Source organism: Lipotes vexillifer, unplaced genomic scaffold (genome assembly GCF_000442215.2).
Source record: "Lipotes vexillifer unplaced genomic scaffold, Lipotes_vexillifer_v1.1 scaffold1639, whole genome shotgun sequence".
NCBI classification, from domain to species: Eukaryota; Metazoa; Chordata; class Mammalia; order Artiodactyla; family Lipotidae; genus Lipotes; species Lipotes vexillifer.
Genome location: NW_006782296.1, coordinates 648,929 through 658,764, shown reverse-complemented (window position 1 = coordinate 658,764; position 9,836 = coordinate 648,929).

The window sequence follows — 9,836 nt, the reverse complement described above, 5'->3', positions numbered from 1 at the left end:
TCTTTCCCTTAAAACATGTCTGTATATTTTCAAATTTCAAAAATAATACACGTATACTACAAAACACTTAAAATTACAGAACTATTTAACATAGAGAATAAAAGCCTCCAATACCCCCCCTACCCCAGTAACCATTGTTAATAATTTAGAGTGTTTTCCTCCAGATATATTTATATGTGAACACTCATTTCCACATATATAGTTTTTCAATAGAGTTTCAAATACATGAAGCAAAAACTGATGGGACTGAAAGGAGAGACAGATAAATCCACAGTTACAGTAGGAAACTACAACTACTCTCTCGATAATCCATAGAACAGGCAGAGAGGAAATTATTAAGGATACATAACCCCTGAAGAGCACCATCAACTTACTTGACCTAGGTTACAGTTGTAGAACATTCCAAGCAACAGTAGCAAAATACACATTCCCTTCAACTGCACATGGATCACTCACCAAAACAGACCATATTCTAGGCCATAAAAAAACCTTAACAAATGTAAAAAAACTGAAATCATACAGAGTATAACTTATGTCCGTAACAGAATTAAATGACTCATATATCAAAGATGAAGTGTACAGTATAATGATTTGACTTACATGCATCATGAAATGATTACCACAATAAATTTAGTGAGCATCCATCATCTTGTATAGATATAAAATAAAAGGGACTTCCCTGGTGGCACAGTGGTTAAGAATCCACCGGCCAATGCAAGGGACATGGGTTCGAGCCCTGGTCTGGGAAGATCCCACATGCCGTGGAGCAACTAAGCCCATGCGCCACAACTACCGAGCCTGCGCTCTAGAGCCCGCGAGCCACAACTACTGAGCCCGCGTGCCACAACTACTGAAGCCTGCATGCCTAGAGCCTGTGCTCCGCAACAAATAGTAGCCCCCACTCACCACAACTAGAAAAAGCCCTCGCACAGCAACGAAGACCCAATGCAGCCAAAAGTAAACAAATAAGTAAATAAATAAATTTATAATAAAAAGAAAACGAAATCATACAATGTCTACCCTCAGAACACAATGGAATTAAAGTAAAAGTCAACAACAGAAAGATAGCTTGAAAATCCCAAAATACTTGGAGATAAAGCAGCACACTTCTAAATAACACATGGGTCAAAGAAGAAATTTCAAGAGAAATTTAAAAATATTTTGAAATAAATGAAAACAAAAACACTACTTATCAAAATTTGTAAGATGTAGCAAAAACATTGCTTGCAGGGAAATTTATATCACCACGTGCATATAGTCTCAGAAAGAAGAAAGATCCAAAATCAATAATCTAAACTTCCACTTTAGGAAACAAGAACAAAAAGAGCCAATTAAATGCAAATTAAACAGAAGAAAAGAAATCATAAAAATCAGAGCTGAAATCAATGAAGTTGAAAACAGGAAATCAATAGAGAAAATCAACAAAACCAAAAGCGGGTTCTTTGAAAACATCAACAAAATTGATAAGTTTCTAGCCAGGGTAACTAAGAAAAAGAGAGAAGACACAAATTGCTAATGTCAGAAATGAAAGAGGGGACATCGCTATAGCTCTCATATACATTAAAAGGATAATACAGAAAGATTATAAACAGCTCTATGCCTACACATTTGATAACCTAGATGAAATGGACCAATTCCTTAAAAATACAGTCTGCCAAAATCCACACAAGGAGAAATCTGAATGGGTCTATATCTATTAAAGAAATTGAATTAATAATTAGTAACCTCCTAAAACAAGAAGCACCAGGCCCAGATGGGTTACTGGTGATTTCTATCAAACATTTAAGAAAGGGCTTCCCTGGTGGCGCAGTGGTTGAGAGTCCACCTGCTGATGCAGGGGACAGGGGTTCGTGCCCCATTCTGGGAAGATCCCACATGCCGCAGAGAGGCTGGGCCCGTGAGCCATGGCCGCTGAGCCTGCGCATCTGGAGCCTGTGCTCCGCAACGGGAGAGGCCACAACAGTGACAGGCCTGCGTACCGCAAAAAAAAAAAAAAAAAAAAAAAAAAAAATTTAAGAAAGAAATTATAACAATCTCTTCCAGAAGATAGAAGCAGTCAACTCTTTGTATCCTCAGGTTCCACATCTGCAGATTCAACTAACTGTGGATTGAAAATATTCCAAAAAAATTTTTTCCAGAAAGCTCCCAAAACCAAAACTTGAATTTGCTGTGTGCTGGCAAATATTTATGTAGCATTTACATTGTATTTTCAACTATTTACATAGCGGCTCCATTGTATTAGGTATTATAAGTAATCTAGAGGTGACTTAAAGTATATGGGAGGATGTACATAGGATATATGCAAATACTAAGCCATTTTATATAAGGGACTTGAGTATCTGTGGATTTTGGTATCTGCAGGGGTCTTGGAACCAAGCCCCTGTGGTTACCAAGGGATAACTGTACATCCTAACTAATTCTCCGAGGCCAGGATTACCCTAATACCAAAACCAAAGACATTACAAGAAAAAAAAACAACTACAGATCAATATCTCTCATGAATATAGATGCAAAAATTCTCAACAAAATATTAGTTAATGAAATTCAACAATGTATAAAAAGAACTATACACCACAACCAAGTAGGATTTATTCCAGATATGCAAAACTGGTTCAATATTTGAAAATCAATTAATGTAAAATCCATCACATCAACTGGCTAAAGAAGAAAAGTCACATGATTATATCAATCGAGGCAGAAAAAGCATTTGACAAAATTCAATACCCATTCATCATAAAAACTCTCAGCATACTAGGAATAGAGTATGCTCCTCAATTTGATAAAGAAGATCAACAAACAAGGTACAGCGAACATACTTAATGGTGCGTATCTTGACGCTTTCCCACTAAGATCAGGAACATGGTAGGTATGTTCTCTCTCACCACTGCTTTTCAACCTCGTACTGGAAATCCTAGCTAATGCAATAAGGAGAAAAGAAAGGAAAAGAAAAGGAAAGTTTAGGAAGAAAGAAGCACAGATTAGGAGGAAAGAAATAAGGCTGTCTTTTTTTGCAGATGACGCAATCATCTATGTAGAAAATCTGAAAGAATCAACCAAAAAACACTCCCAGAATTAATAAATGATTAAAGCAAGGTTACAGGACACAAGGTTAATGTACAAAAGTCAATTGCTTTCCTATATATCAGCAATGAACAAGAGGAATTTGAAATAAAAAACACAGTTTTATTTACATTAGCACTCAAAAAAAAAAAGAAATACTTAAGTATAAATCTAACAAAATATGTATAAGAACTATATGAGGAACATTACAAAACTCTGATGAAAAATATCAAAGAAGAACTAAATAAATGGAGAAATGTCCATGTTCATGAATAGGAAAACTTAATATTTTCAAGCCATTAGCTCTGGACTTCCCTGGTGGCGCAGTGATTAAGAATCCGCCTGCCAATGCAGGGGACACGGGTTCGATCCCTGGGCCAGGAAGATCCCACATGCCAAGGAGCAACTGAGCCCGCATGCCACAACTACCGAAGCTCGCACGCCTAGAGCCCATGCTCCGCAACAAGAGAAGCCACCGCAATGAGAAGCCTGTGCACCGCTCGCCGCAACTAGAGAAAGCCTGCGTGTAGCAACGGAGACCCAATGCAGCCAAAAAAAAAAAAAAAGTCATCAGTTCTTGTCATTTTGATCTACAGATTCACAGCAATCCCAATCAAAATTCCATCAAGTTATTTTGTGGATATCAACAAATTGATTCTAAAGTTTACGAGGAGAGGCAAAAGACCCAGAATAGGCAATACGATATTGAACAAAGTTCAAGGAATGACACTACTCAACTTCAAGATGCGTATAAAGCTACAGTAATCAAGACAGTGTGGTATGGGTGAAAGAATATCCAAATAGATCAATGGAATATAATAGAGAGCCCAGAAATAGATCCACATACATATAATCAACTGATCTTCAACAAAGGAGTAAAGGCAATACAATGTGGCAAAGATAGTCTTTTCAACAAATGGTGCTGGGGAGTTCCCTAGTGGTCCAGTGGTTAAGACTGGGCACCTTCTCTGCCATGGGCCCAGGTTCAATGCCTGGTCGGGGGAACTAAGGTCCCACAAGCTGCGTGGCACAGCCAAAATAAAAAAAGTTGCTGGAACCCGACATCCACACGCAAAAAATTTAAAAATCAATCTAGATATAGATCTTATATCCTTCACAAAAAATTAACCCCAAATGGATCATATACCTAAATCTAAATCACAAAACTATAAAACTCCCAGAAGATAACACAGGAAAAAACCTAGGTGACCTTGGGTATGGTGGTGGCTTTTTAGATACAACACCAAAAGCATGAAAGACATCACTGATAAACTGGGATTTATTAAAATAAAAAACTTCTGCTCTGAGAAAGACAATGTCAAGAGGATAAGAAGACAAGCCACAGACTGAGAGAAAACATTTGCAAAAGAGACCTCTGATAAAGGACTGTTAGCCAAAATATACAAAGAACTCTTAAACCCCAACAATAAGAAAACAAACAAACTCAGGACTTCCCTGGCAGTTCAATCCCTGGTCGGGGAACTGAGGTCCCACATGCTGCATGGCAAGCCAAAAAAAAAAAGAAAACAACCTGATTGAAAAACTGGGCAAAAGATCTGAACAGACATCTCACCAAAAAAGATATACAGATGGTAACTAAGCATATGAGAAGATATCCAACATCATATGCCATTAAGGAACTGCAAATTAAAACAATGAGATATCACTACACAGTTATTAGAATGACCAAAATCCAAACACACTGACAACACTACTTGGCAGTATCAAATAATGTCCAATATATTTATAGCCTATGATATAGGAATCCACTCCTAGAAATACACCCAGGAGGAATGAATGCATATATCCACCAAAATATAGGCACAAGAAGGTTTGAAGCTGTTTTATTCATAGTAGTCAAAAACTGGAAACAACCCATATGCCCATTAGAAGTAGAAAGAATAAATTGTGGTATATTTATACAGTGGAATATTACATAGCAATGAAAAGGCATGAACCAGTATTACGTGCAACATCATAAATTAATCTTAGACATAATGTTGAGTGAAAGAGGTTAGATGTAAAAGAATACATACTGAATGATTCCATGCATATGAACTCCAAAAACAGGCTAAACATATCTTATGGCAATAGCTCAGAATACTGGTGACATTTGGAGGGGAATATTGACTTTGAGTGAGCTTGCTCAATGCTAGAAATATTCAATATCTTGATCAGGGTGGTAGTTACATTTTATATATATATATATATATATATATATGTATATGTATGTATGCATATATATACATACAAATATGTAACATGTAAACTATGTATACATAGGTAAAAAATGCATCAAGCTGTGCTCTTAAGATATGTACACTTCATTATCTGTAAGTTACACCTCAATAAAAAAGAAAAAAATAAATGAGGGACAGTAGCTCCCCCCCAAAAAAGAAGCAGGTTTATGTCACTATCTTAAATTAAAAAAAAAAAAATGCATTTCCAAATACGCATTATAATACATAACTTTGAAAACAATATATTCGTCTGTACACTATCTAAAATTACTCCACGTACACTAGGAATTTAAGTGCCACACTTTGGTTAATGCATTCCAGGCACAGTAGGGGTTTTATATGAGCTAGTGCTGGGATACTGGCAACCCAAGGAAAGGCTGGGGCCAAGTGGAGAATGAGTAACTAGGATTATGCCTTGTCACCAGCCTGGCTGGGGTTGTGGAATGCTGAGGCTCTGCTTCAAGGCACAGGGCAGAAAACTGGGAGGGAGCGGGGAGTGAATTGGGAGAGGCGGCATGTAAAAAAGACCAAGGGTAGGTTCCCTCATACTCTGGCCCATAGCCCAAGTCCTAGACTCCTGACCTCACCAGAGACACAATAGATGTAAAACAAGCCAATTGGTTTCCAAGTGGGAAAAGTGCCAGCTATGATTTTTGCTGCCCAAGAAATGAAAAATCAATAATTATCATTCTTGGGCTTCCCTGGTGGTGCAGTGGTTAAGAATCTGCCTGCCAATGCAGGGGACACGGGTTCGAGCCCTGGTCCGGGAAGATCCCACATGCCTCGGAGCAACTAAGCCCATGGGCCACAACTACTGAGACTGCGCTCTACAGCCCGCGAGCCACAACCACTGAGCCCGTATGCCACAACTAATGAAGCCCACGCACCTAGAGGCTGTGCTCTGCATGCAACGAGAAGCCACTGCAATGAGAAGCCCACGCAACGCAACAAAGAGTAGCCCCCACTCACCGCAACTAGAGAAAGCCCCACGCACAGCAACGAACACCCAATGCAGCCAAAATAAATAAATTAATTAAAAATAATTATTATTATTATCATTCTTATGATTCACGTTCATCCTGTTTTATTCCAAAGCGCTTTACCGAAAGGCCCCTTGGCCCAGCCAAGAAGTTCAGGGCCAGGAGCCAGGACACCTGGACTCCAGATCTGTGTGTGGAAGACTTGGAACTTTCTTGGGGTCTAAGTCTCATTGTAAACATCGCAAGTGACATTGTGGAGTATTTTACAGTTTTACGTACATCATCTCACTCGACCCTCCAGCCCCTGGCGAGGAAAGCAGAGAACATAGGATTACTATTTTAATTTTATAGACAAGGAAACTGGGATCAGACGGGGTTAAGAGATTCAATCAAACTCACACTGTTAAGAAGGTTGGGAAGCAGAGAAGCTCGGAAGCTGGGACTTCTGACTCCAAACCCTTTGCTGTTTCCCAGTCAAAACAAGAAAGTCAGTCCCTGCAGGCTCCAAGTGCAGTGTGAGATGTCTTGGTCCTACACAAAATGCACTCTGTAGGTTCTAAGGGCAGAGCTGGGTTTGTGGGGCTGAAACTTGTACAATTGGAGGGTACGGGGAGACTCAAAAATAATACCAAATGATGAATCAAAATTAAGGACAGGGCCTTGAACAGGCCCTGCGATGAGGGGCCCTGAAGCTTAAACTTCATTAGCATCAAGGTAAATCGGCCCCTCCTACATGCCCTACCCACTGAAAAATCCGGACACACCAGATCTTGACAGGATTTTCCTCCTTGTTTATGAAACGTGGCAGATGTGGGCTATGGAAGTCCTGGGAAAGGAATCTCATTTCTCCCAGGAGACAAGAGGAATTACAGCAGCAGCGAGGCTGTTGTGTGAGGATGGAGAAGGCTGTGTGCCAGGGGAGGGTCCAAAGGGGCCGGTGATCCAGCTGGTCGAGATGTGGGCCGTAGCAGTGTTGGTGTGGTAGACTGGCATTCCGGGACCTGGGAGCAATGGCTCTGCCCCCGGAGCGATGGCCCAAGCCGTAGGCTCGCCTATTGGAAGCAGGCGTTCTTCAGACTATCTTCTGGCTTCCAGCGTCCAGATGAACCTTCCTCGGAGGTGGAGAGGCAGAGACAGACAACCACAGCCGACAGCAGTGGGAGGGTAGATGGTGGTCCCGCCCAGGCCTTTCGATCCCCGCCCAGGCCCTAAAATCCCTGGCCCTAAGGATGGTGGAGAGCGGAAACCTACGAGGAGGCTGCCCCGCTGCGGCTCGAGCGGCGAGGCCTGGGTGCAAGGCTCCCCTCGCGGCTCCCCGCCGCCGCCGCCGCCGTGCGGGGGGCGGGGGGTAGGGTTGGGGGGGCAGTGCCCGCGGCCTGTTTTCCCAGGGCTGGCCGAGCCTTTTTGACAAGCTGATTGCGTGGCGGGGATTGGCTAGTCCGGGCGTGACGCCGGTTAACAACAAAGGTGGAGTTGGAAGAAATTAGATTAAAGGCGAGGGGGCAAAAAAAGAAAAAAAAAAAAAAATTAAACGGGGAGCAGGCAGAGGACAGGAGGCAGAGACCGAAGGGGAGATGCTCGAAGCGCGGTCTCGCGGCTCCGACTTTGCCCCGGAATCCTCTTCGCCTAAACCAACCAGGATTTTTGCTCTCAACCCGGACTCCGGCCCAGCTACCAAAGCCGGGGTGGGAGGGATGGTTTTGCTTCTTGAGAAATGCCCCCAACTCTCACCCTGACACCCCCTTGCTACGGCCCAGGGGGAGAATTATTTGCTTGGACTCCTCGGACCCTAAACCCGAAGGAGGTGAGGGGCATTGAGAATAGCGTGAGGCTCGCTCTAAAACCCGGAAGGCCCTCGCGGGGCTCCGAGATCGGACGAGGCGGGGTACTCCCCCGGTTTTCCAATGTTACAAACCTAAGAGCTTCTTGCTTGCTTTTTTTTTCTTTTTGGTAACACCCCCCCCCTTCTATCCCCCCCCCCGCACTTGGCTCCAGGGTTGCAAAAGCAAAGAGCAATAAAAAAAAAAAAGCGCGCACACACTCAGACACACACCAGTGGCGACAGGGGAGAGTTGGAAAGACGCAGGAGAGAAGCAGGAGGCAGCGGGGAGGGAGCAATGGGACCGGGAAGCCGCAGGTTCCCTCGCAAATCCCCCTCGGTCCCCACGTCGTCTCGCCGGCCGCGGCAGGGGAGCGAGAAGCCGGGCGAGCAGATGGAGGAGTGGAGCTCGTTCTAGGCAGCGGGCTTGGCCGGAGAATGGAGGAGCCGCCAAGCGATCGGCTGATTGGAAGAGAAACGCAGAGCGATGGAGGCGGGGGTAGGAGGACGATTTCTCTGCGGGGACTGGCGGCGGCGTATACGCCCGGGTCGGGCGCTGCAGAGCTTGGCTAGCTTTCAACCCGCGCTTGCCGGCTCCAGCCCCGCGCGCCCCCACCCCCAGCCCTCCCGGCGGCTCCGCAGGTGAGTGCGAGCTGGGGGCAAAAAGATCCGAAAGTCTCAACACGCCCGCCCTACCAAAGGGAAAAAAAAAAAAAGAAGCATTTTTCCTTTTCTTTTTTTTTAATTTTCGTGCAGCCCCCAGCGCGGTGGGAGGGAAGGGGTGAGGCTAAGCCGCCCGGAGGAGGCGGAGGGGCCAGGCGAGGCCCGGGTGGCCCGGGAGGCGGCGGCGGCGCCGAGGCGGCTCTGACGGGCGCGGAGCGGGGCGGGCGGAGCGCGGCGCGTGGGGCTCGCCATTAGCCGTCGCTCCGCTTCGCCATCTCGGGCTTTGTCTGGCGACTTGCTGCCCCGGCGTCGGCTGCGGCGGAGCTGCGGCTCGGCTCTTCGGCCCGCCTCACCCCTAAGGTGCCCCTGGCCCGCGCTCCCATTCACACGCTCGGTAAGTGAGCCCCGGCGCCGCCGATTTCGGGGGAGAGGGGTTGCTGAGAGTGGCGGCGGCGCCGATCTCCATGCGCCCGGGCAGGCCTGGGGAGCCATGCCGGGCTGGATTGAACCAGCTCCCAGAGAGGCTCCTCCGCCGGAGCCCGTCGCCCCCTCGCCGTTTGCGGGGTTTAAGGAGCAAAGGAGACTTTAAAAAAAAAAAAATTATCAAGGAGGATATTTTGTAGGGATAATTTTTTTTGAAAGTTTCGTGTGTGTGCTGCTCGGCAGCTAGGCGACCGCGAGGCAGGCGCCGAAGCCTGGCGCCGCGATCGGCGTGCGTGCGCCCCGAGCCGGTGGCTACGCTCCGGGGATAAGGGTGGGCGCGGACCGCCCGCTCAGCGAGGCGGGCGAGGGGAGCGTATGAGGGCTGGAGTGGAAGCCCGAATCTGAGCTGGGAAGACTGGGGAGAGAGCTCCGGAGCAGGGCTGCAGCCGACCCCTGAGCTTCCACGGCCGCCTGGGGGCCCTCCGGGCACCCTCTCTGCGGCCGCACCTCGCGCCCTCCCTCCCGCGCCGGCCGAGCCTGCTAGTTCCCCCGCGGGTCTGGCGAGGTCGCTCTCGGCGCCCGCCCGCCCGCCTGCCTCGGCTCCGAGCCCCGCCGCCATCCGGGCGGCTGCGTGTCTCCCTGCCCCGGCCC